At 44.9% G+C, this 26,304-nt stretch overlaps 1 long non-coding RNA gene across 1 annotated transcript in view; it reads right to left on the bottom strand.

Moving 5' to 3' along the window:
* Nucleotides 1–26,304, bottom strand: part of LOC137468135 (uncharacterized) — a 232,988-nt gene extending 206,684 nt beyond the window's left edge. The window contains exon 1 of the long non-coding RNA XR_010995772.1: nt 26,263–26,304. This is a non-coding gene — a long non-coding RNA (uncharacterized lncRNA). The remainder of the gene's footprint in view (nt 1–26,262) is intronic.

The following is a 26,304-nucleotide window of genomic DNA, read 5'->3' as shown; positions in this document are numbered from 1 at the left end:
TTGCACATATTAATTACAAAAATATCTCGATAAAACTTTGTTTTGATGCCTTGGGAATGCATTTAACATCAGTCAGATCTAGGAAAGAGCTTCCAAGTAGAATTAAATGCAGCAGAATCTGAGGAATCCAAGGGATTTAGGATATTTAAATATCCACAAAGCCATTTGATACAGGCCCATCTCAACCTGAGCAGTTATCCAGCTTCTCCTGGCAGCCCAAATTCCTGCTCTTGGGAAAAGGTGTCTAACAGGAATTTTTCCTTCTGTGTGCTGTGGCAAAAAGTATAAAAGCTTTGTCAGGGACAAAATTATTGTGTCTTTGAGAGTTCTCTCCACCAGAACAAAACCAGCTCCATCTTTTATTTATCCTGCGAGATTTTGAGGTGTTAATTCCCCACACAAGATCTCTTCCCAAGATTTCTTGGCAATCTGCTCCAGACTTTCTGCTGGGCCCCAGCCCGGCCAGAAAATAGGTTTTTGTGGAATGGCCTTGAGTGCCGAGTTTCTGTCCCTCCCAACTTGGAATGGGGAAAGGCTGAGGGAATTGGGATTGTTCACCTGGACAAGGCTCTGAGGTGACCTCATTGTAGCCTGAAGGAGCTAGAAGAAACATGCAGAGAGACAACTTCCAAGGGCTGGAGGCATAGGACACAGGGAATGGCCTCAAGCTGAAGGGCAGGGCTGGGATCGATGGGATTTTGGGATGGAATTGTTCTCTGGGAGGTCGGGGAGGAGCTGGGATGGAATTCCCAGAGCAGCTGGGGCTGCCCCTGGATCCCTGGCAGTGCCCAAGGCCAGGTTGGACACTGGGGCTGGGAGCAGCCTGGGACAGTGGGAGGTGTCCCTGCCATGGCAGGGGTGGCACTGGATGGGTTTTAAGGTCTCTTCCAACCCAAACCATTCTGAGATTCAACAAAAATGAAGTTTGAAGAGTCTCAGGTGCTTGGGCTCAAATCGATCCCTGGGAAAATCTTGGATCTTCAGCTGCCCAACCTTGTCTGGTGTCCCCACCCTTCCTCATACCCCAAACAGAGTCAGGGATTGAAGGACTGACTTTCTCAGACACAGCAAGGAGCTCTGATTGCAATTTTGGGATTATCCAGGTGCCCCTTGGAACAGCCCCTCCCAGCCCAGCCAGGCTCTTCCTCTGTTCCAGGGACAGCTCCAGTTCCAGGCTGGCCCCATGGAGCATCCTTGGGAAGAAGGGACAGTGACAAATCCCTGCTGTGGAATTTCTCTTTGCCCTTTTGGCTTGGATTTCTTGGTGCAACCAAAACTGAGTCCAACCAAAACTGAGTCCAACCAAAACTGAGTCCAAAGATTAAGGGAAGTGAACAAGGAAACTCTGCCTTTGGAGCAGGTGTGTGTAGTGATATTTTAAAATGTCTTATAAAGTTATCAAACAAATGAAAATCAATTATCAATTATATTTTAGAATGTGCTCTGGAACAGTTAATGTAAAATTAAGTTATTGATTTAAATTCTAGAGAGTGCAGATGCTGCAAAAAAACCCTCCAAAACTCCATACAAAATGGATGAAAAGTCAGATTTATTTCACTAACTTTACCTGACTCTTCTGTTAAATTTTTTAAAACAATGTTTAATATGCAGAAAAAAACAATTTTGGTAAATATCTCCCAGAACTACCACAATTTTGAAAGAGGTTCTTTAAAAATGTATACTTTTCAAGAGAATTATTTTGCAAATGATTGCAGGAAGGAAATATATCAACAATTAAATTAACACAACAAGCCATAAACTGTTTAGCACTGAGCTCCTGTGAATTAAAAGGCAGAGCAGCATTGGCCAAAAGTCAAGGTTTTGCTGACACATTTATTTCTCAGTAAATGAAGACTGTTTAGTTTTAATGCATTTGTGGTTAGCAAGAGTTTCAAAAGATCAATGTAAATTCATTTTGAAGGAGTAAATAATGTCTTAATGAGATTTCTGACAGCAGCTTTCACACCTTAGGCTTCCTTACCTTTCCAAATGCCCAAAGGTGAGCCTGTTTTTCCTGGAATTTTACAAAGACAAAAAAAATCAGGCAGGATTTTATGACCTCTGTGTGAAGTGTGTTTGGGGGAGCTGCAGTTTGGGTTTAACAACTCCCCTCAGTCCACAGAGTGTTACTGTTCTCCTCCTCCAAGGGCTTAACTCAGGGTGAAAAAGAAGTTAAATGACCCTTTTTTTTTGTCAGGAATTGGTGTTTTAAACATTTTATAACTCAAACCCGACTCAGCTGTGGTGTGGAGCTGTTGAGTTCTTCCACCACTGAAATGGGATACCTGAAATCAGGCACAGTGAGTGCACCAAGGCAGGGATGAGGAGTTGAGGTGGCCTCGTTTCTCACAGTAATGTGGCCACCAGGATGGTGGGTGTCCCAAAGATTCACCCAGGTCTTTGAGCCAGCAGAATTTGGGCTTGCAACAGGGAATATCATGGAATTTTGGGATGGTTTGGGTTGGAAGGGACCTTAAAAATCCAGTGCCACCCCTGCCATGGCAGGGACACCTCCCAGTGTCCCAGGCTGCTCCAAGCCCCAGCGTCCAACCTGGCCTTGGGCACTGCCAGGGATCCAGGGGATTCTCTGAGAATTCCATCCCAGCCCCTGCCCACCCTGCCAGGGAACAATTCCTAATTCCCAATCTCCCATCCAGCCCTGTCCTCTGGCAGTGGGAGCCATTCCCTGTGTGCTGTCCCTCCAGCCCGTGTTAATCTGTTATCTTACAGTTTGTTCTTCTGTAGTAGGGTTTAAATATTCCTTGTTCTAAGTTTGTAATGGTTCATTCCATGTACCCCATTTGGCTTCCCTAATGGTTCAGTCCTCAGTTGTTTATCCCAAGATTTTCCCACCAAGTGTATGTCAATCCACCTGTCAGTCTCCTTGTACCCTTCTGGAATGTTCCCTCTCCTTCATCCCTTCCTTGAAGCAAGATTGGAGTGCAAGGTTTGCTCCTTCCCCTTGGCGGCTTCTATTGGATACTCCTTACCCTGCACTCCTCTGCAGCAAGCACATTCTTCTCTCTCTCAGGATTTTTCATAGAGGTGCACAGAGGAAAGAAAGAGAAAACAATTTCTATTTCTGCTCCTTGTTTTTCCCATGTGGAATGTGTTTGGAGAATTGTTTACCTGGGGTGATTGCTTGGTTGGATTCTGGTGAGGATTGTTTGAGCTGATGGCCAATCCAACCCACCTGTGGCTGGACCATCGAGAGAGGGTCACGAGTTGTGAATGAGTTAGATATGGTACTTAGAAAAGTAGGTTTGTAGTTTTAGTGTCTCCTTTAAATAGTATATTAATATATTATAGTATAGTTATAATAAAGAAATCATTCCCAGCTGGAGAAGGAATTGTTTTGTCTCCCTGCTTTGTGAAGAGAGCTCACCATCCCCTCATATGAAGCTCAGAACTGCACACTGAAGCAGCACAGAATCTGAAAAATAGAAAAGCTCAAACCTGAGGTGTCACAACCTGTCCTTGAGCACTTCCAGGGATGGAATGTTTTCCACAAGTGCAGCTGATCTTAGGTGGAGCTCAGCAGCTCTCCCAAAGGTTCCAGCGAATTCCAGGGGCTGCTCACAGGACTGACAATGTCCATCTGCTTTTGGGTTCAGGGCACCGCTCTGAGCCAACTCTGAAGGAAAAACAGGAAGCACAAATCTGTCATAAATTGTAAGGAAGTTCTAAAAATAACTTTTGAGCTTGCATGGAAGAGGTTTCCGAAGTGTGACACCCTGCAACTTGCCAGATCTATAAGGGAGTGTTCTGGCAGTCAAATATAGATAAATGCTCTCCTTCCTAATGACATCCAGCTCCCTGATTTTATTCCTAATAAAGCGCCAGAAATAATTAACTGGATCTTAAAAGTGTCATGTCCTTGTGACTGCTCCCCATCCCTGACCTCCAAGCACCATAACTCAAAGGAAGGGATTGCTAAACCTTGGCAGGAGCTCAGTATTCCTTTGGCTCTCATCTCCTGGGGAAGCAAGTTGGTGTTCCATGAGCTATTTTTCAGGGAAAAAGACACATGACCTCAAAATTCCTTCACTCCTGGCTCCTTTGGTTTCTCCTCCTGGGAGGCTGGGGGGAAGTTGAGCTTTTCCCAAAGCACCTGCTCTGAGGGCTTCAGAAAAAGTTGTCAAAGGTTGTCACAGACATTTTGATAAGATTCTTCATAATTTTGGAAGATTTGGGATTGGGTCCTTGTTTCTTCAGGTGATCCATCCCAGGAAAGCAGATTCTCATGGGAAGTGACAGAGAGGTAAAGTGGGGAAGGATCCAAACCCTGCACCTTAAACTGGAAATCTCCTGTGGTTCCCCATGCCTGATGCTTATTTCCTTGTTTTCCTTTTTTATTTTAAGGGTGGTGAGACCCTGGAAAAAAATTCCTAGAGAAGCTGTGGCTACCCCTGGTTCCCTGGAAATCTCCCAGGTCAAGAGTGGACGAGCTTGAAGGAACTGGGATAGTGGAAGGTGCTGGGGGTTGGAATTAAATGATCTTTAAGTTTATTTTTCCAACCCAAACTATTCTAAATGTAGCAATTTTGAACAACTTCAGAACAATTGTAAAGGTGCAACTGTGTGAAATCAGAGAATCAGAGCCCAAAACCAATCCTCCATTAAAAGCAAAAAAAAAAAAAAAAAAAAAAAAAAAGCCAAAAAAAAAAAACAAAACAAAAAAAAAAAAAACACCACCCTCCCAAACTGGAAAGAAATGAATCAAACCAATCAACCTAGAACCAAGCAGGGACAATTAAAACAGAGTCCATAAAACTTTACAAGGAACTTCTCCAAAAGAGAAGAAAGTATTGAAGAGTGATCAAATACAACCCGTGCCAGTAATTACACTGAAAGAAAACAATTATCCTTCTCCAAGTGAACCAGTCCAGGCACCACTGGGGTGTTACAATAATAAGAATGCCTAGCAATTCCAGCACTCCTGCAGGAAAAGTTAAACAGAGGAAGTGATGTGGAAATGCTGAGTTATTTACCCAAATTCATTTTATTCCGGGGATTTGCTCCCTTTGACCCTTAGCACCCTTTGCATGAAGTGAAGAATTAAACTGTTTTTAGATTCCTTTTCACAAATCCTTTGTTTTTTCTTTTTATTCTGTGAAAAATCCACGACTTTTGCAGAAAAGTATTTTTAAGAAAATACGTAAATACACCTCTGCTGGTCTCTGGAAATGTTTAGCGTTCATTAATTTTGCATCTTAGATGAGATTGTCCAAACATGGGATCAAAATTACTCAGGGATTTAAGTGGTTGACAGCATAAAACCCCAAAAGAGATATTGGGCTATCAAGTGGTTTAAATAAGCATAGAAAGGTCGGGATTGATGATCCCAGAGGTCTTTTCCAACCTAATTAATTCTCTGATACGCAGCCCAAGAAATGGGCAGACTCTGAAACAAATCACACTTTGTGGCCTTCAGAAGGCTTTGGACCCTCTTTTGTCCCTCTTAAATCTCCAGATCTGCTGTTGATTTTAGTTCTGGATCAATGCAGATAATCAATGAATCAATCAATTTAGTTGATCACCTGGATCTCTGGAGTGATTGATCCAATAATTCCTGTGTTTTTAGCAGTTCTGCCACTCCAGCTCCACCCTTGACTTGGATTTAGAACTGCGGATGTGCCCCTGACTGTAAAACAGACTTAACCAGTGAATTTCTTAATGAACTCACCCAGAAAGTACAAGAAAGGGTCAGTCCTGCACTTTTCCCCGAGACAAATTGAACCATAAATCTGACAAGGTTTTTTTTGACATTAATTGGGTTCCACTTGTGTAAGAAATTCTCCTTTCTTCTCTCATTTGTCTCGCGAGTTTGGGTGCGGTGCCAGACATTTCTGCCGTGCCACTCGCTCAGCCATGTGATTTCCAGGCCCAGCAATTTCTCTGGGACACCACAGGCTCGAAGCTCACTGTGGTTTATTGCTCCATAAAAAACAAAATACCCTTCAGATATTTCACCAGGCTGCTGCTCTCGGAGGGTCAAAGCCAAACTCCCGTTTCAAGGAAATTTTCTCCCTTTTTTTTATGAGTCCTTTCTTCACATCTCAAACCCGCTGGGCCTTGGACAAAAGGCTCCTTTCAGAGCAGTCACTTCTGCTCAAGATTAAGGGAGGTGATTTATGACATTTATGTTGCGCTACGCAGTGATCATTCAGATGGGAAATTCATGGACATTTCCTCAGCAGTTCCTTGCCCATTCCCGTGGTAATGCTAATGTCCCATTTGATCCAGAATCCAAGGAATAACCCCCTCAGTAGCTGTGGAAAAATTCTCCTTTGTCACTGCTGTTAATCCCCAGGAGGGTGAATTCCACGCCCAGACCTGAGGGAGTTTTGTATCCAAAGCCTGTCCAGGAAATTCAAACACTCCTGGAGCCACTGTAGTGCAAAATGTTGGAACCCCGGCTGCTGAGAATTTTAAACTGTCTGTGTTGAAGGGCAGAGACCCAAAAGAAAATGCTGTATTTGACCTGAGGCCGTGGAGAAGGATCCCAAAATGGAATGACAGAACTGGGATTGTGGGGGTGGAGTTTGAGCAGAAGTGTGTGATATCACAGGGTGGGAAACTCAGAGTTTAAGGGTTTAGGATGCAGCAATAGATATAAAGCAGGATGGAGGTTTTCGGGTGGAGGCTGCTCCTCCTCCTTCACCTCCTTCTCCATGGGTTTGGGTGGTTTTGTGGAATTGGATAAAAAAGTCCCCATTGCGGGCATGGGTGGTTGGGTATTGGGTTAAAAGTGAAAATAATTGAGGTGTCATTTCTTAATTGGACACTTTACCCTTAAAAGGCCTTGGAGAGAAAGATAGTTTGCCATTTTGTGCCTTGTTAGTGAAATGCTGTAGAACTCATGACTTGTAATATAGATAAGAAATAATAAACATCTAAGCTTGAACGTGAAATTCCGTCTCAAGTGTCTTCAATGCTGAGCTTGAAAGAGGCAGGAAAAAGAAGCTGAGAACCGGCACAAAAATACAAAAATTCATGGGAAAGCCTGAGAAACTGGGGATAGAAAGGCTGAATAAGCAGACTCTGTGCTTGAGTATGCCACTGCTGCTCCAGCTAACACCGCTTGGGATCTACAGATTCCTTCTTCAACTTCTTGGGAAGGTGTTTCATGCAGGAAAAGAGGTGCTGGAGGGGAGGATGCTTCCCTCACTGGAGAGCCTGGGGCGTTTTAAGGAATAAATGGGAAGAATGCAGAAAGAGCAGTGAATGTCATTTTCGCTGCAGCTCTTTCAGGGAGATCCTGCTTTATGCAGAGCCACAAATGGGAATTTTCCAAAGTGCTTATGAGGAAAAGCATGGAAACCATTTAGGGAGTGTGCTGAGGGTCACTGATGATTACCTACTGGAGACAAGTACCCCACAGAGGGGGTTTGGCTGTTTTATTTTCCTTTTGATATTCTGCTTTGTCAAAACCACATTCTCCAGACCAACATGCCAGACTCATAAATGTGTTCGGTTTTGCCTGGAAAAGCAATGATATTCTGCCATCCTGGAAAAAAAAAAGTGGGTTTCCCAAAACTCTGTGAACCCTGCTTGTCAGGGCAGGGATCCAGGCAGAACTGTTTGGTCTGAGAAAAGATGACTGAGAGGTTTTACCGTCATGTGGGGCCTCTGTGTGTGAGATTCCAGCTCAGAAGGGTGTTTGGGAGGCAGCTGGAGCTCAGGAGTGGGGACTTATCCAGGGATAGACAGAAATCCATGGGCAGAAATCCATGGATCTGAATTAGAAACAATCATAGAATGGTTTCAGTTGGAAGGGACATCAAAGATCGTTTAGTTCCCACCCTGCCATGGCAGGGATACCTTCCACTGTCCCAGGCTGCTCCAAGCCCCAGTGTCCAACCTGGCCTTGGGCACTGCCAGGGATCCAGGGGCAGCCCCAACTGCTCTGGGAAATAATTTCCAGGGCCTCCCCACCCTCACAGCCAGGAATTTCTTCCCAATATCCAAATTAATTCTATTTATGTCAGTTTGAGGCCATTCCTCCTTGTCCTGTCCCTCCATGCCCTGGAAATTGTCTCTCTCCAGGTTTCCTGGGGCTCCTCCAGGCCCTGCAAGGCCACACTGAGCTCAGCCCAAAGCTTCTCCTGTGCAGGTGAACAATGCCAGCTGTGCCAGCCTTTCCTCCCAGCAGAGCTGCTCCATCCCTCTGCTCATCCTGGAGCCTCCTCTGGGCTCTCTGCAGCAGCTCCAGCTCCTCCCTGGGCTGGGACAGGGCTGGGGCAGCTCTGCAGGTGGGCTCTCACCTCTGGGGGCACAGGGACACAATCCCAATCCTAATCCCAATCCCAATCCCAATAAATCCCGATAAATCCCAATAAATCCTAATCCAAATAAATCCCTATAAATCCCAATAAACACCAATCCCAATCCCTCTCCTGATCCCCACACTGGGCATGGGGGTCTCTGGGCTGGAGCAGGTCCAGCTCTCTCCAGCAGAAGCCCCAGGAGCTGCTCCATCAGCTCACCCCCAGCTGGATCAATCCCAGGGGGATCCAGGTTGCTTTCCTGGCCAGCAGGACGACGCTTTGGGTGCGTGCTCAAGTTTAAACGTGGTTAAATCCTGCTCATGCCAATGAAATCCAAGCCCGTGCTTAAAGTCAAGCAGTTGATTGAATTGTGGCAATACTGAGAGGCCTTTGTGGAATTAATTAATGGATCTGAGCTGCTTTTTATGTCTGTGACCCACAGAGAACTGGGCAGCTCCTGTGTGATTTTGAAACACATTCCCAGTTCAGTCCAGGACCCAGACAGAAATGGTAGCACACGTTATATGGATTTATGGCATTCCCTGGAGGATTCCAGGTCAACAAAACACTGACTGGATTACAAAGAGGCCTCTAAGGTGTTTGCTGGAATTTGCAAGGAATGAATGAATGACTGTTGGGTTTTCTGACTGGAAAACATCTTTCTATGGATACTGCAGCTCACAGACTGATATAACCTCACTTTTGCTGTGTTTTGAACAATTGTTTTTATTGTACCCAGGCCAGAAGGCAAAAAAATATAAGGGAAGCACAGTGTTGTACTGCTAAAATATTTTGGATAATAATACAGGTTTAATGTAAATGATTAATTATTATTCCACATGGTTGCTTTTCCTGCTGTAAATAAATCACAGGCTTCCTGCAGCACCAGTGCTCTGGAGTTATGCAGCCACCTTGGACACAATGCAAGATATTTGGAGCTTATCTGAAACTTATCTAAAAGTGTAGTTTCACAGAATTAATTCAGAAGTGAGCCTGAGTATTCTAAATAAGCAGAAAAGCTCTGGCTGAGCCCCACATGCAGCAGGAGTTTAATTTCCAGCTGCTTGTGGACACAACCCAAAGCAAGGCACAACAAACATGGGTAAAAAAATGTGAAAAATGTGAAAAATGAAGTTTCTGTGAGGTTAAAAATGTGAAAAAAATAAGGTTTAAAATGTGAACAATTCTAGATGTTAAAAATGTGAAAAATGAAGTTTCTGTGAGAGGCCAAAGGAAGAAACCTCAGCAGTGCCCACAACTTCCCAAAAGCTGAGGGCCATCCTTGGAGTGTGAGCTCCAGGACATCTCTGGAGCCCTGTCTGCCCTTGGATCAGTTGGGATAAGGGGATTTTGCTGTCCAGTAAGTTTTTGGAGCTGTTTTGGTGTCAGGATGGAGGAGCTCAAGGGGCAGGAGGGTCAAGCTGCTCCCTGGTGAGGAATCTGGTGTCACCCCCCGTGTCACTCCATTGCCAGAGGGGATGAGCTTTGCTGCTCCCTGGCTTGGCCATCCAGAGTCACCTGGGGGTGGTAAAAGGAGAGTTCAGTCCTCTGGGATTTGCTTTCCTGAGTGATATCCATCCCACCAACAAAAGAAGAACACCCATACCTTGATTCCAGCTTGGATTCGTTCCCAGGTCCTGGCAGCAGCAATTCTTTGCTGTGACTCCACTCCAAATTCTTATTTTCCCACTGAATTTCCATAGGAGGGGTTCCAGCAGCTTCAGCCACCCCACATCTCTCAGGAATCAGGAATGTGCTGAGCCCTGATCACAGTCAGCAACCACAAGCTGTGCTCAGGGAATTGCTGCTGTCAGAGCTTGATATCAGCCCTCAATGGCAGAGCTGTGATAATTAATACATAATGATAATGAGGGGTTACTCAAATTAGCAATGCAATTCCTATTAATAGGAATTCCTGTCTAATCACTTGCACAGCACTCACTGGGTTGTTCTGGGGGGTTTTAAAAATAATTTCTCCTCCTTCTACAGGAGAACAGGATTTTGGAGGAATTAAGGAGGGAGGGAAGAGGTGACTGGAACAGCAACAATAACAAATAGAAGGAAAGAGTTGAAAAATCCATGGTTTTGGTTTTAACAACTTATTTTTATCAGCAACAGCAGCAAATACATGTTCTAGGTCACTTTACTGAATGGAAAACATCCCTCAAGGCAGCCAGATTAAGTGGAGATGGAGGCTGTACCTTGAGCTCAAATAAAGCACAGACAGTAGAAATGGCAAGTCCATTAAATTTTAATTAGCTGGTCATTAAAGTGTGCCATTCATCTGGGATATTGCATGGCAAGGAAGGCCAAGTACAGGAGGGTCTGGCTTGATTTTCTTAATGGTCTTCTCATACATTTCTCTCCACAATTATGATCAGTTCCTCTTAAATTTATGGAGCAATTTATTACCTCAGCAGAGTGGGAATGCCAGGGAATGCAAGGCAGGAAAAAGTGGGTGCTGGTTTTGAGGAATCAGAGTGTCCTGCGTGGTCTCCTGTGAGAAGAGCTCCGAGAGAGCCCCTGATTACTGCAGCAATTAAACCCAACAAAACGGGGCATGGAACCATTTAATCAAAATGGGCACACCCCACTCTGCTAATTCCATCAAAAACTCACGGAAATCACCAATTTAGCACAACCTGATGTGAAGAATGAGACTTCAAACTTCCAGGAAAGGCATCTCCTGGAGCTTATTTGAAGCACCAAGAAAGGGGGTTGTATTTCCAGTTTAATGGCCGAGGGCACAATGCCACGCTGTGTGTTTGGGCTTGGGAGAGCTCAAAGCAGAACTCTCCTAATTGGAACTGCTCAGATCCCCAGCGTGGAGGTTCATTCCAAGGAATAGACTTGCTGCTGGAAAATAGAGCTGCTCCAATTTAATTAGAGAGCAGCTACACTCAGGCTTTATGATTGGGCCCATGAATTCCTCCCCGGAGCTGAAACACCAATTTTTAGGAGCAAAGGGAAAGGGAACTGCTTTCAATTTCCGTTTTATTATGCGGTAATGGATAATTTCCAGCCCAGGAAAAAGAAAAAAAAACCCGACAAAATCAACCCAAAAAATCCAGCCTATACCTGGGGTTAACCCAGTTCCAGCAGGTAATGGAATCTGTTTTCCTTGCTGCAGCTGGAGAGTGATTGAGCTCGACGTCTTGATTTTGGGCAAGGCAGTGGAGCAGGAAGAAAATCAGCTCCAGCAAAGTGGGGGATGCTTTGAAGTGAAAGGGAAATGCACTTTTCTGGGACTCTCAGGATAGGGCCAATTAAAGCCTGGATGTTTTTACATGGCACAAAAAGTCCTGTGCTCGTGCCAAGGCCCGAGGAGGGAGAAAACAGCAGGGTTTTGGTGTGTCCATGTTCTTGCAGCACTGGGAGCTGAGGATCCATGAGGATGGGTTCTCTGAGATGTTTTGGAACCAGCACTGCTGGTTTTGACAGGCTTTTCTCCTGCTCCACTTGGGAATTTATGGACACATCCCTGAGAAAGGTGTGGTTACTTTATAAACCTGAACTTTGTCTAGGGAAGTTGTGGATATCACTGGAAGTGTCCAAGGCCAGCTTGGACAGGGCTTGGAGCAGCCTGGGCTGGTGGAAGGTTTCCCTGCCCATGCCAGGGGGGGTTGGAATTAAATGATTTTTGAGCTAAAAGATCTGAGAAATGCAGTTTCATTTTATAGATTATTAAAACCATTATTTCCTCTTTATTTTATTTGACTTGAATGTGTTATACTCTCTCTGCCAAGAGCTTTTTTAAGTGTGAGGACTCTGAGTCAATTATGTCATCTGAAAGAACAAAGTTTTAAAATGTGAAATAAATAGGAATAGAAAACATTTGTCATTATATCAGATTTTGATTGTTTTTTGTTAAGCATTTGGTTTTATCCAAGACCAGGGTGTAAACAAGTGAACCAATTTGTCCAGACAGGTGAGAGATGAGAGAATCAAGCTCAGAGTTTTCATCTTAAGAGTTGTCAGAGGATTTCTGAAAACTCTCAATTAGACAAAGCAAATTCACTTCAGTACAAAAAAACCAAACCAAAACAAAACAAAAAACGAAAACAAAAAAACCCCCACCAAAAAAACGTGACCAGGTCATGTAAAACAACAACTGAAGGCACAATTTGTTCCTGAGTAGGTGATTAGGTCATTTCAGCAAATGAGAAAATGGAATAATTGTCCATCCATCAAATGGCTGAACCCAACAGGAAGAACATTCAATCTCATTTTTACTGATGGACCAACACTGAACACTCCCAAATCCATAATAAGGCAACAAATGAACTGCCCTGGTCACCAAGCAGCCTGCCCAGAGAATGCTTTAAAGGATAAATATGGGGGTTTTTGAAGGAATTTTGTATTATTTAGAGATGGGACTTCTGAGTTTTTTAGACGATGTGATTTATTGTTCTTATCATTTACACAGACAGAAAAGATGAGTTCAGCTCACATCTTCACTGCACGGTTCTGAAGGTCACAAGACCCTCAGTTACAAGACTTTTTAAGGATTTATTGACCAATAAAACACTGCCAACAAGGATATTTATGTTTGTGACCCAATCCTTAAATATTTCATCTTATGGACCCATGTCACAGTGTGAGCTCTCTTGGCCAATCATGTTCTGGCACACAAACCCACAGTGCTGCATTCTGAACTCCTTGTTCCCCTCTGGAACTGCTTTTATTTTTTCTGTATCTTAAGCTCTAAAACTCTAAACTTTCCTTAACTTAACGAGTCTCTGCTTTAGACTACAAATCCATATTCTCCCTTTTAGCACCTCACTCTGGGAGCCTTTTCCAAGGTCTCAGCTCAAATCCTGGGTTTAATTCTAAGCTTTGGTTTCCAGGCCCACAGTTCTGAGAGTTCCCTACGTTTTGGATTCCAACAGATAAAAATTCAGGATGACTTCCTTCTGAACAAACACAGCTTTAGCCTTTCCTCTGGCCCTTTTTCCTTCTCTCCTTCCTGTAAGAAGGAGAGGCTCAGCTTGGACAGCAGCAGGAATTTCCCCATGGAAAGGCTGCTCAGGCCCTGCCAGGGGCTGCCCAGGGAGCTTTGGAGTGCCCATCCCTGCAGGTGTCCCCTGGAGGTGGCACTCAGAGCTTTGGGCTGGGGACAAGGTGGGACTCCATGGGCTGGGAGGGCTTTTCCAGCCTCAGGGATTTGGGATTTGGGGATTCTGGGCAGGTGTTGGTATGTCTGATAAGGAATCACCCTCTTGTGGCTGTGGCTTTATCTGGTCTGTTTATCACACCAGGCTCCCACTGCCTGTTTCCTGTGACTTCAGGAGCTTTTGGGCTCCACAGGCTGGGTCTCTCCCAGATTTTGTTCCTGTCTCCTCAGCACCATTCAGGAGGTGTGGTGGAGGGTGTCCTTGTGCTGCTGTGCTGTTGTCCTGCCCCTGGACACAAGTTTGGGTGAAGATGGAAGACCCCTCTCCCCATCCACTCTCTGAGTGTCCCATCCACTGGAATTCCCGTGGAAGCACGAGTTCCTGGGGACCTTCTGGCTGCCACCCCTGGGATTTTAGGTTGCATGTCAGCAAGGGTTGGATGGGATATTAGGAAGAAATTCTTAGAAGGTGCTGAGGCCCTGGCACAGGGTGCCCAGAGCCCCTGGGGCTGCTCCTGGATCCCTGGCAGTGCCCAAGGCCAGGTTGGACACTGGGGCTTGGAGCAGCCTGGGACAGTGGGAGGTGTCCCTGCCATGGCAGGGGTGGGGAGATGATCTTTAAGGTCCCTTCCAACCCAAACCATTCTGGGATTCCATAATTCCAAGTCCATTTTGTCTTTTGAATGGTGACAGGGATCTCTCTGCATTCCCTGGGATCTCTCTGCATTCCCCTGGATCTCTGCATCTCCTTGGATCTCTCTGCATTCCATTGGATCTCTCTCCATTCCCTGGGATCTCTCTGCATTCCTCTCTCCATTCCCTGGGATCTCTCTGCATTCCTTTGGATCTCTTTGCATTCCCTTTGGGATCTCTGCATTCCCTGGGATCTCCCTGCATTCCCTTGCAGCTCTTGGATGCTTCAGCCATCTCCCTGTGTTTTTTTGTGCCTTGTCCTGCTGGAAGCAGGAGTTTGGCCCACCCAGGCTGTTTGCAGCCCCTCTGAGGGTGTTTAGGGAACAAGACTGAGGGAATTGCTGTTCCCTGCTGTGCGGGGTCAGGGAATCCCGAGCCTGCTGGGATGGAGCACAGGGCACAGTAAACCAGTCCTGTCCCTCTGGTCCCTTCCACCTATGGAAAATATCTTCTGGAAGTAGCTGGATCCCCCTCAGGGATTATTTCTAGGAGCTGAAGGGGCAGCTCCAGCACAGATCCCAGGAATACAGAATTATCTGGAAGTCAGGAGTCACCAGGTGGAGCTGGGGCTGTGCCCTGAACTTCCTGAGCAGCACAAACTCTGCTGTGTTTCCAGCCCAGGGCCCAGGGCTGCCTTGTAGTTTGCTCCTCTTAATGTACTCCTCACAAACTCCCTGGTCAGGTCTGGGCCTGTGCCAAGTAGGACTTTCCCAGAGCGAAGTTTGGACTTTTTGGGAGAGGAGAGTGTGGGGAAGGAGAGGTTTAACCACAGGGATGCAGTGTGGGGTTCCACCTCCCCCATGGACCAGGTCTTTGTTCCTGTTTTATGTGATCCAAACCTGTTGGTTTGTGTTTTGGTTTTTTTTTTTTTGTTGTTGTTTTTTTTTTTTTTTTTTTTTGTTTTTAATTTATTTTTTGTTGAGAGTGGGATTGAAGGTATTTGAGATGATAGTTTATGTTTAGATTTAGATGTTCATTTCATCTTATTTATGTTACAGCCTCACAGCAGTGAGTTCTGTTGTTTTTTACTAATAAGCTACAGAACAGTTATTTAGTTTTTGTTACAAGGTTTTCTTAGGGTTAAAGTATTTAATTAAGAAACGAAACTGAAATTGTTTTTATTTTTAACTTAATAACTAATTACTCAAAGTCTGCAATGTGGACTTATTTGTCTAATTACAAATGCCACCCAAACCCGTGAAGAAGGAAGAAGAAGGATTAGTCTCTGCCCTAAAACCTCCATCTTGCTTTATATCTATTGCTGCATCCTAAACCCTTAAACTCTGAGTTTCCCACCCTGTGATATTACACACTTCTGTTCAAACTCCACCCCACAATCCCAGTTCTGTCATTCCATTTTGGAAGCTTCTCCAGGGCCTCAGGTCAGTGCAGTGTTCTCCTGGGGGTCAGGGCCTGGCAGCACAGAAAGTCTGGAATTCTCAGCAGCCAGGGTTCCAACACCAACCCAGCCAGGCAGGATCATCCCTCCCTTTGGATGCATCCTGGAAATAATTAGCTGCTGACCTGCTTGCATGACTGAAAGCAATCACCCTCCTCAAACAAACAAACAAACAAACCCCTCGGTAATTAAAAGAACTTTGTTAAGGTTGCAAAGTCCAGGATCAGAAACTGGACATTTTCAGAGACTTGTGCAACTTTTATTCGTGGCCTTTCTGTGCTGCCTCATGACAGCTTTCAAAGCTGTTTTTTCTTTTTTTTTTTTTTTTTTCCTGAGCTGCTGTTTCCTCCAGCACAGGATGGGCTGCACACAAATAATGAGGAGTTGAGCTCTGCCCTCAGCCTGAAGTGTGAGTCCAGGCGTTGCTTGTTGCACAACCCAGAGCCTGCTCTGCAGATAGAGGCTATCAGTTTCCTCATTGCCTTTCCTGTGGTAAGGTGGCCTGGAAGGGGCTCCAAAAAGAGGGTTTTTTAACCCCTTGTGCCCTGCTGGAAGAAGAGGTTGCAACACCCTTTTTTTAAAACACCTACAAGAACATCCACTCCGGCCTTTGGCCCATCTCCACTGTGGCAGAACATTTAGAATTTTGGATTTTCCATTCCTAAGAGTTTTATTTTTCAGTCTTCTTCTCACTGATACCAAGAACATCTGAAATCTGATTGAAATTTTGGGTTTCAACACTGGGGCAACCACCAGGCCTTCAGTTTGGGGTGTGGAAAATGAGGAATTCAGGACTTGGGATAAATCCTCAGAGACATCAGGCAGGGACCCTGTGGCACAGGCAGGAGCGGAATTGAACTCAGTCAAGGCAGCAGTGAGGCTTTTCTGCTCCCCTGACTCATTGCCTTCATGTTTTCCAGATGTCTTCAGACTTTATCCTACCTTACCCCACTGCCTTGCTTCATTCCCAGATTTGTTCACTCGGCTGTTGTGGAAAAGATCCAGGAGTGAATTTACTAGGTCTAGACCCCAAATTAAGCTCAAACTTCCTTTTAGACCTGGAGAGGTCTCCATCCTTCCAACCTCTTGGAATTGAGCAACCTGGATTTCTAATCCAATTTCAAACCCAGACACTCTTGCTCAGAGCGAGACACCTCTTACAAAATACAAGATAAATTGTCTTAATTACAGCATAGAAATGATCTTAATTACAGCAGCCCCTGTTTTCTCAATGCTTACATTTGCAAAATGGTTATTCCTGGAAGGGGAGGAAAAAAGGGATAATTTCCAGAGTTTGGGGGGGCTGAGAGGGAGACAAAGGCGCTGTTTGTGGAGTGGCTTGAGGCAAGTGAAATTCCATGAGCTGATGAGAAGGGTTCCTCCAGTGGGGTTAATGCAGGAAAAACAGGGAACAACACCTGACAGGACCAGGAGCTGGGAAGGACCAGGAAAAGCCCTTCCCTGGGGCACTCATGGATGTTTAGGAACCACAGGGACTTCCAGCTGAGGCTCTTTGAGACCTTTCAGGGAAGTGGGATCCTGAACTGGCTGCCCCCAACCACCTCTCCTGCCCTGTCCCCTGCACATTGGGATTTTCAAAGCAATCCCAAATAATCATTGGATGGTATGGGTTGGAGGAGACCTTAAATATCCTCTGGTTCCAACCCCTGCCATGGGAACACAACTGGGCAAAACTGGGACTTTTGGGAAGTATCATTTTCTAAATATGAAGAACAAGCACAGGGAGGTCCAGGGAGTCACTTTTCCCCCTTGGTAAATATCTTTCATTAGTTCTAAAAATAAAACTGCTTTAGACAGCTACCTAGGCAAACCCAGACTCAACAAATCTCCTCGTTACATGAAAATAAAGGAAAATTTCCTGCCTGTGGTTTGCTTGCAGCCACCGTTATCTCTTTAATAGACACTGAGCTGAGCAAGAAAAACAGAATAAAAAAAAAAAGCAGATTTTTGTTCTTTTTGTATAACACCGGACAGGCATTTTCTCTTCTCCAGTGACCTTAGAAATCCTAGTGTTTTATTAATTGCTGGTTTGCTATTTCTCTGAGGAGAAATAAGTGGAAAATAAGTTTTTGGTGTTTAATATATGAAAGGAAAATACTGCTTCAGATTGAAAGGCCAGATTCAGACCAGAGTGACTAAATTTGCTCTCCCACAATCTGGAATTGCAAGATGGACCTCACATCCCCTTTGTGGCCCAGGCCAGACTCCACAAGGTCAGCTGGCCCACTCCAGCTCTCGCTGGTGGCCACCAAAATTTGCTCCTGAGCTTTGCAGAGCTCTTGGCTGGACCAAGGCAATCCCTTTCCAGCAGGAGCTGCGAGCCCTCGGCTCCGTCAGTCTAAATATGGAGCAGGGCAGTTTGCTGGGAATCATTTCCAGTAAGGGAGGATGTTTCCTCAGCAGTTTTCGAGCTGGCTCTGACTCAGGCACTCTCCTGGGAGCCCACTGAAGTGGTCATTAGGGAGGCAGCAAAAAGGCAGCGAGGAATTTCGGAACAAAGCTGCTCACCCTGGATAAAAGAGCTCCCGAGAATCCTCTTGGCCATTGGCTATGGGCACGCTCGAGGGGTTTTATTGATGCTGCTGCAAAAGCAGTGCTGAAACCATTCTATTATTTCTGCATGGTTTGAAAGATGCTGCATTGTGCTCGTTCCAGCAGCGGGGTGAAGCACCGGGCTTATAAAATGCTGGGCTGAAACCAGGCCTAATTAAATGTTTCGAGTCGATTAACACCCTCCATTGCAACACCGCAATCGATGGGGGAAGGCTGGAGTTGCTAAAGGAGTAACGGGAAGGCAGAGCCTGAATTTGCGAAGCAAGGTCTTCTCCCAAGCTGAGAGCAGAGGGAACGTGTCCAGCAAAGAGGCTGGGGAACAAAGTCAAGCTTAAGAGACAAAAAAAATAAATATTTCTCCATCTCTGGTTTTCACCATTTTGTGAATATAGGTTTCAAGGTAAATTTTTTTCTTGATTAGTTGTGGTGGAAAGTTTAAAGAAATCAGGCTTTCATCATGTTCTGAACACACAGATTTCTTGAGGAGTCACGGCTGGACACACTGACTTTATTGATGTTATAGTTAAGACTGAGACAATACAAAGCAACACTCCATTTTCAGAAGGCTTCAAACCTGGTTTTATTCTAGCATGCATGTTTTTTATACATTCTTACAAACTCAGAAGTTTACACTTTTCTCATTGGTCACAAAAGACAAACCAAGTGTTTGTTGGAACAGGCAGTTGCAGGTTTCTCTTATTTACCCTTCTTTCTTTCTTGGTTTCTCTGTCAATGACCATGGTGGAAAATTCTTTCAGGGGTGAGCATGGATCCTCTTATCAAGCTTCTCTCTGGCTCACAGAAGTCACTGTAAAACCTCTTCCACATATTGAGATTATTCATACAGCTAAACCTGAGTCACAGCTTAAGAGCAGGACTGGACTGAGCCTGGAACTGGCAGAGGGTGTCACAGGCAGCTGGACTTTGGGTTTCCAGATCAATTTATCCAAACTGTGGCTGCTCCTGACCACAGAACGCTCCAGCATGAAGGGCACAGCCCAGGTGACATCTGCTTCCATGGGGTCGGGATGTCCCATAGCCTTCTCTCATCTCTACAAGTCTCAGGAGGTGCAGAGCGATGAGGATAATGTAAAATACAATTAAATAGGGAGAAATTGCTCCCTGGGAGGGTGGGCAGGACCTGGCAGGGGTTGCCCAGGAAAGCTGTGGCTGCCCCTGGATCCCAGGCAGTGCCCAAGGCCAGGCTGGACACTGGGGCTTGGAGCAGCCTGGGACAGTGGAAAGTGTCTCTGCCATGGTAGGGGTGGAATGAGATCTTTAAGATCCCTTCCAACCCAAACCATTCTGGGATTTGATGATTCTGAAAGCCTCCCTTATTGACCCCTCCGTGCAAGGCTCAGGCTCCAAGCAGGAATTTTCTTCCTTTGGAGACTGATCCTTATCATTAATTTTCAGACTCTCTGTTGAATGTTTGTTGCCCAGCCCGACTGAATCACAACTGAATAAACAAGACCTGTCATGACTGAACTCCTGTCTGAGGGTTGGATCAAATACTTTTGGGATTGCAAGTTTGCTGAGTGGGGGGAAAAAAGGCCTGGAAAAGTGGCAGGAAGAAGCAGGGGAGAAATCCCACATGGAACAGGGGGAGAAAAATTAAAAAGAGATGTTGGGGAGATGTTGAATGAATTTTATAAAAAAGAGTTGCCTCTCAAGTGCTCTGCACTGAGAAATGAAGCAGCTCCTTAGGTTTGGTCATGGAGGGTCTCGGAGTAGGGGAGGTGGAATTCCAGAAGAAATTACATCAGGCAGATATGGCAGAGTTTTCTCTGCCCTCAAACTGACTTTCCTCAGAAAGCTGGATGTTCCCTACAGGTCTTTTTTCCAAAACCTCCTCTCTGATGATGCTCCCTGTAGTTACTGTTGCTGTAACTCCACATTTTCTTGTTCTTCATGTCCTTCTCCTTCAAACTTCACCCCAAAAACTTCTCCTGGCCAGAACATCCTTACCAAATATGCACAAACAATGATTTTTTTTTTTTCAGCTTATATAACTCTCTAAACTTCTATTTTAAGCCATTAAACCCATCCCAGCCTCCCCAATAACCAATTTTTAGGCCAACCTACCCAGTGCACCTGAAATTATCCCTGCTGCTACTTGTTTGGAAAAAAAAAAATATCCTGCGATGAATTACACATAATTATTGACCCTGGAGTATAAATAATGAAGGTAGGAAGCTTTTAAAATGTACATTATTAAACTGGCTGAATGTTTAGTGCTAGACAGACATCAGTGGTTTAGCAATTAAATGCATGTTTATGAATCCCTTCTAAATAGAGGTTGTGAATTTAAAAAAATCAGTTTTAAGACAATTTAAAAAAAAAAAAAACAGATCCAGGGAACTAAATTGTCTTTGAGCTGTACAATCTATAATTTAAAATTCTATACTATATGTAAAAATATAGAAAATAAAAATTTAAAAAAAATTAAAATTATTTTATAAAATTAAAAAATTAACTTAAATAATAAAAAAATTAAAATAAAAGAATCCACAGACACAGGAGCTTCTTTTGGGGCATGTTCCAAGAGAATGGAAAGCCTTTTTCCATTTAATCTCCTGCTGGAATTTTCAGCCAGGTAAGTTCAGCTGAAAAAGGAAAGGATGGGGATGGGAGAAAAGCCTTGAAATAGCTGGGATCTTTGTCTCCAGACCAAGGAGCTTTTTGAGTATCTCTGGAAAAGGGCAAGTTTGGGTAAATTTTCCATGTTTTGTAGAGATTATGATTCCCTCTGGGTTTTCCCTGGGGAAGATGATGATGGGAAGGAAAGAAAAGGAAAAGGAACTGTTTAAGTCTGAGCAGAGGCTTGAGCTCAACGTTGGGACAATTTGGGAAAATGTCCCATGGGAAGTGTTGGCAGTGGGGGCACCCAGAGCTTTTGGGTTTAGGTGGCTCCACAATTGGGCTCTTGAAATAAGGCACAAGATGTTGCCAGGGTGCAGAACAAAGGAGCTGGAGGCTTCTGGGGTTTTCTGGCAGCTTTTTCCCCTGGTGCCATTGAGGGACCTTCTGGGGACTCTGGATCAGAGAAAGGGGCAGGATTTAGGCCTGGCTCTAGGCCCGGTTCTTCCCCAAGCTGCTCCAATCCATACGGGATTGGAACAGACCTAAATTTCTATGGATTTTGTACAGCTTCTCACAGAGCCTGGAAAATCAACCCCTTGGCACAGGGGATCATTGCACTGAGGACCAAATGGAATATTGAGAATCATGGAATGGTTTTGGTTGGAAGGGACCTCGAAGATCCAACCTCCAACCTCCTGCCATGGATAAGAACATTTTTCACTGTCCCAGGCTGCTCCAAGCCCAGTGTCCAACCTGGCCTTGGGCACTGCCAGAGATCCAGGGGCAGCCCCAGCTGCTCTGGAAATTCCATCCCAGCCCCTCCCCACCCTCCCAGGGAACAATTCCTAATTCCCAAAATCCCATCTAACCCTGCCCTCTGGCAGTTTAAAACCATTTCCCCCCATTCCATCACTCCATGCTTGTATAAAATTCCCTCTCACTGTTTTATTATTTATTTTATTTTATTTTATTTTATTTTATTTTATTTTATTTTATTTTTATTTATTTTATTTTTATTTATTTTATTTTATTTTATTTTATTTTTATTTATTTTATTTTATTTTATTTTATTTTTATTTATTTTATTTTATTTTATTTTAATTTTTTAAATGTATTTTTTTATTTTTTACTTTATTTTATTCAGTGCAATTGATACTTGAAATGCCCCAAATCCTGATGCTTCCATTGCTCATGTAGGAAAGCACAGAGTGGTCCCTCTGAATTTCCCCTGAAATCCAGGAGAGGGAAGCATGGCAGAGGGGATTCCCCTATCCATGGGGAGGGAATTCTCCAGGGGAGGTGTAGAAGAGCTGGAATTTGGGTGGGGACGAGTCGGGCTCCTTGTGTGGCATCGCCTCATTGCTCCATCCCTGGGTGGGATCCGCCCGGGGAGCCCAGAGGGAGGAATTCCTTTCCTCACACAGTTCATCAGCATTTTGGGAAAGGGAATTGCAGGTTCCAGGCTGTGCAAACCTCTGCCTTTCCCACACTTGGGCCGTGTGGTCATGGGCCAGAGCCCAGCTCTTCCCTTGTGCCAGGGACACTTGACCTCTCCCTGTGTCTACAAAAAACTGGGAATGTTCCCTGGATGACTGAGGTGCCAGCCCTGCAGACACACAGAACACATTTTGCAACAGGGTTTTCCTAAGAGAATTAGGAATGCAGATTTTCGGGGAGCCAAACTCTATTAGGTTTTCTGATTTTTATTTTTTTCTAATTTTTTTTTTTTAATTCCTGCCTTTTTGTTCCCAGCTTTCCAGCTGAGCCTGTTCCACTCCTGGCACTGCTGCTGTGCATTACTCAGCTCCTGTGCTGCCAGACTGGAATGTCCATGGAAGTAAACTCTCAGCTCCCAGGAGGTGGGATTGGATGGGATGGAGAGCCCCATTCCCTCTTCTTGAGGTAAAACCTTTCAGGATAGAGCTCATTTACGGGAAGGGTTATAGGATATGTTGCCTCAGGGGTTGGTCTTGCCAATCCACAATGCCCTTTGCATTCCTCAGTTCCCAAGAACAACTTGAACACAGTGGAAAAATCAGATTTTCCCATGATATTCCTGAGCTCAGTTGTATTCCCGCTGCTGTTTTTCCAGCAGTTCCCTGACTGGTTTGTCCAGTGGAAATCTTCATTATCAGAAGCCAAAATTCCCCTCCCAGCAGCTCCCAGAGGTCACTCACAGGACATTTATAGCCTGACCTCAAAGCTGTGCTGCTCCAGCCTTGTTGGTGTAATTGGAATAAAGCAGCCCCTGCTTTTCCCAAGCCGTGGATGCAATCCCACATATTATAATTTATATCCATAAACTATATAGGATTTGATATATTATATAGTATATACTATATGCTATATAATATATACAATACCGTATACTATGTAGAATATAGAATATTGAATATGGAATAAAGAATATATATTAGATAAAGTAATATATACTATTATAGTATATTTCTATTTCTATTTCTATTTCTATTTCTAGTTCTAGTTTAGTTCTAGTTCTAGTTCTACTTCTATTTATATTATTTATATTTATTTATATTTATATTTATATTTATATTTATATTTATATTTATATTTATATTAATCCACTTATTTCCACAATTCCTGAGCTGCATCCAAAGCAGGTGGGCAGCAGGAGAGGGATTGGGATTGTGCCCCTGTGCCCCCACAGGTGAGAGCCCACCTGCAGAGCTGCCCCAGCCCTGTCCCAGCCCAGGGAGGAGCTGGAGCTGCTGCAGAGAGCCCAGAGGAGGCTCCAGGATGAGCAGAGGGATGGAGCAGCTCTGCTGGCAGGAAAGGCTGGCACAGCTGGCATTGTTCACCTGCACAGGAGAAGCTTTGGGCTGAGCTCAGTGTGGCCTTGCAGGGCCTGGAGGAGTCCCAGGAAACCTGGAGAGAGACAATTTCCAGGGGATGCAGGGACAGGACCCAGGGAATGGCTTCACACTGAAAAATTACAAGTTTAGGTGGGATGTTGGGAAAAAATCCTTCCCTGACAGGATGGGAAGGCCCTGGCACAGGGTGCCCAGGGCAGCTGGGGCTGCCCCTGGATCCCTGGCAGTGCCACGGCCAGGTTGGACATTTGGGCTTGGAGCAGCCTGGGACGGTGGAAGGTGTCCCTGCCATGGCAGGGGTGGAATGAGATGATCTTTAAGATCTTTTCCAACCCAAGCCATGCCACGATTTCATGATTTTCTATACTCTAGAGGCTGGACTTTCCTGCTATAAGGCAAACATTAATGGTCAGAAGTGCAAATCCCATGAAATAATGTGTAAGGTTTGGTCTAAGGGATAAAATATTGGAATTCTTCATCATTTAAAAAGTTCAAGTGAACAAACTCCAATGAACTAAAATTTCATGTTTTGAAATGAATAATGAAATGTTTTAGTGCTCCAATTCATTTGGAAGGATTTGGGAAAAAATGGCCCCTGAGTCTGAAAAGGAACCCCAGACTGACATCACCCAAAGAATCTGGAGGCTTTCTTGCTGTTTGAAAATGTGAAAATAAGGATGAATCTAAAAGAAGTGGCCAGGCCCCTGGGGATCATATCCTGGTCAGCCATTCCTCATGTCCAGCAATGCTGGTTTTTGGCTTCCTTTTTCTGCCTCTGTCAAGGTCAGGAGTGAAGCACTGGAGACGATCGTTCACGCTCAGACTCAGGTGTTTTTTGTTTCTTGTCTGTGTTACAGTCTCACAGCAGTGAGTTCTGCAGCGTTTCACTAACAAGGCACAAAATGGCCAACTATCTCTTGTTATGAGGTCTTTTAAGGATAAACTGTCCAATTAAGAAATGACACCTCAGTTGTTTTCACTTTTAACCCAATAACTGATCACTCAAAGTCTGCAATGGGGACTTTTTTATCCAATTCCACAAAACCACCCAAACCCATGGAGAAGGAGGAAGAAGAAGGTAAAGAAGAACAACCTGCCTCTGCCCAAACTCTAAGTTTTCCACCCTGTGATATCACACACTTCCCACCAACTCCACCCTCCTAATCCCAGTGCTATCAATGAATTATGGAAGCCTTTTCCACGGCCTCAGGTCAAATGCAGTGCTCCCCTGGGAGTCAGAGTCTCTCTGTACAGAAAGGCTAAAATTCTCAGCACGCAGAACTCCAACACAGCAATGCATCCTTTTCCCAACCCTGATCCCTGTGGATGCTGCCCCTTCCCTCCTCCCACCCAGAGGGAAGTTGTCCTGTGTGTCTCCAGTGCTGCCACGCCTGGGCCAGCATGAAGATGAGGAAATCCTCCTCCATGACCACCAGAAGGGCCCGTGGGAGCTGCCAGAAGCCACAAAACGAGGGGATCTCGCTCACTTTGTTGGCAAAGAAACATCTTTTCCCTGACTAAAAACGTCCATGAGAAAGAGTCTGATTTGGAGTTAATAACCCAAAGGTTTTGTGAGAACGCAGAGAGCTCTGGAGTCTCCTGGTCTGGGATGAAGCAGAGGAGGAGGATTTCCATCAATACTCCAGGGTGTTATTTCATGCTGCACATGGGGTTTTTTTCCCCCTGTCTTTTCCTACAAAGCCCAGCGCGTGCTGTGCAGAGGGAGGACAAGACAGAGCAAACCACGGAGGTCATGACTCTGATCCTGTGGGAAGCCGCTCTCCAAACTGGAAATTTAAGGTAAATATCTGCTGCTGATAAACACTTGGTGCATATTTAAGGCCACCACTGTTCCTTGGGTGCCCTTTGCTGGTGTAAATAAACTTCGGCTCGGTTTGTGGCAAACCTCAAATATTTGACTTCAGGCCCAGCAGAGTAGGCAGAGTTAGGAATCTGTTCCTGTGCATGGGTTTAACGCTGTCCTGATCATGTGGGATCCTTCCTGAAATCCCAAGATTTTCCAAGGGAAACAGTACTAGAGGGTTAGAGGAGCCCCCTCTAAGGTGGTTCTGCTAAACATCCATCCCACTCCAAGGAAAATGTCATCATCTCCTCTCCATTCCATCAGTTTTGTTCATTTCCACCATAATTCTGGCAGAGAGTGATACAGCCCTTTGCCTGAGGCAGGGAGAAAAGGAACATTCCTGAGATTTATCCTGAGTCCACAAAACCCAACGAAAACCCACAAAACCCACAAAACCCAACGAAGCCTCCTGGAGTGAAGTCTGAATGTTTTCATCACCATCACCTGATTTTTGGGAGCACAAGGAACACTCAGGAGCTACCCTTCTGGAAAGTTCCGAGCAAAGCCAGATGGATCTCAGATTCCTTGGCTCTGAACTGCCTGGACTGTGCAAAGCTGGTGGCTGCACTGCTGGAAAATCCTAAATTGCTCAGCACAGGGGGTTCTTTGTCTCCCCTGCTTGGAATTATGAGCAGGAAGAGAGCAGACGTAGCAGCAGTTTCACCTTGGTCACTGCAACTTGGGAATGTTCTTGGGAGAAATCTGGCTCCCTGCAGGTGTTAAGAGGGCAGTGGAAATGGAAATGAATGGAAAAATAATCCAGAAAAATATTTAGTGTGTGTGACAGCCACACCTGGGCTCCAAAGGACATAAAATCATGGAATTCCAGAATGGCCTGGGTTGGAAGGGACAACAAAGGTCATCTCATTCCATCTCTCTGCCATGGCAGGGACACCTCCCACTGTCCCAGGGTGTTCCAAGCTCCTGTGTCCAACCTGGCCTTGGGCACTGCCAGGGATCCAGGGGCAGCCACAGCT

Source organism: Anomalospiza imberbis, chromosome 2 (genome assembly GCF_031753505.1).
Source record: "Anomalospiza imberbis isolate Cuckoo-Finch-1a 21T00152 chromosome 2, ASM3175350v1, whole genome shotgun sequence".
Taxonomy (NCBI): domain Eukaryota; kingdom Metazoa; phylum Chordata; class Aves; order Passeriformes; family Viduidae; genus Anomalospiza; species Anomalospiza imberbis.
This window is presented reverse-complemented; position numbering and strand designations above follow the sequence as displayed.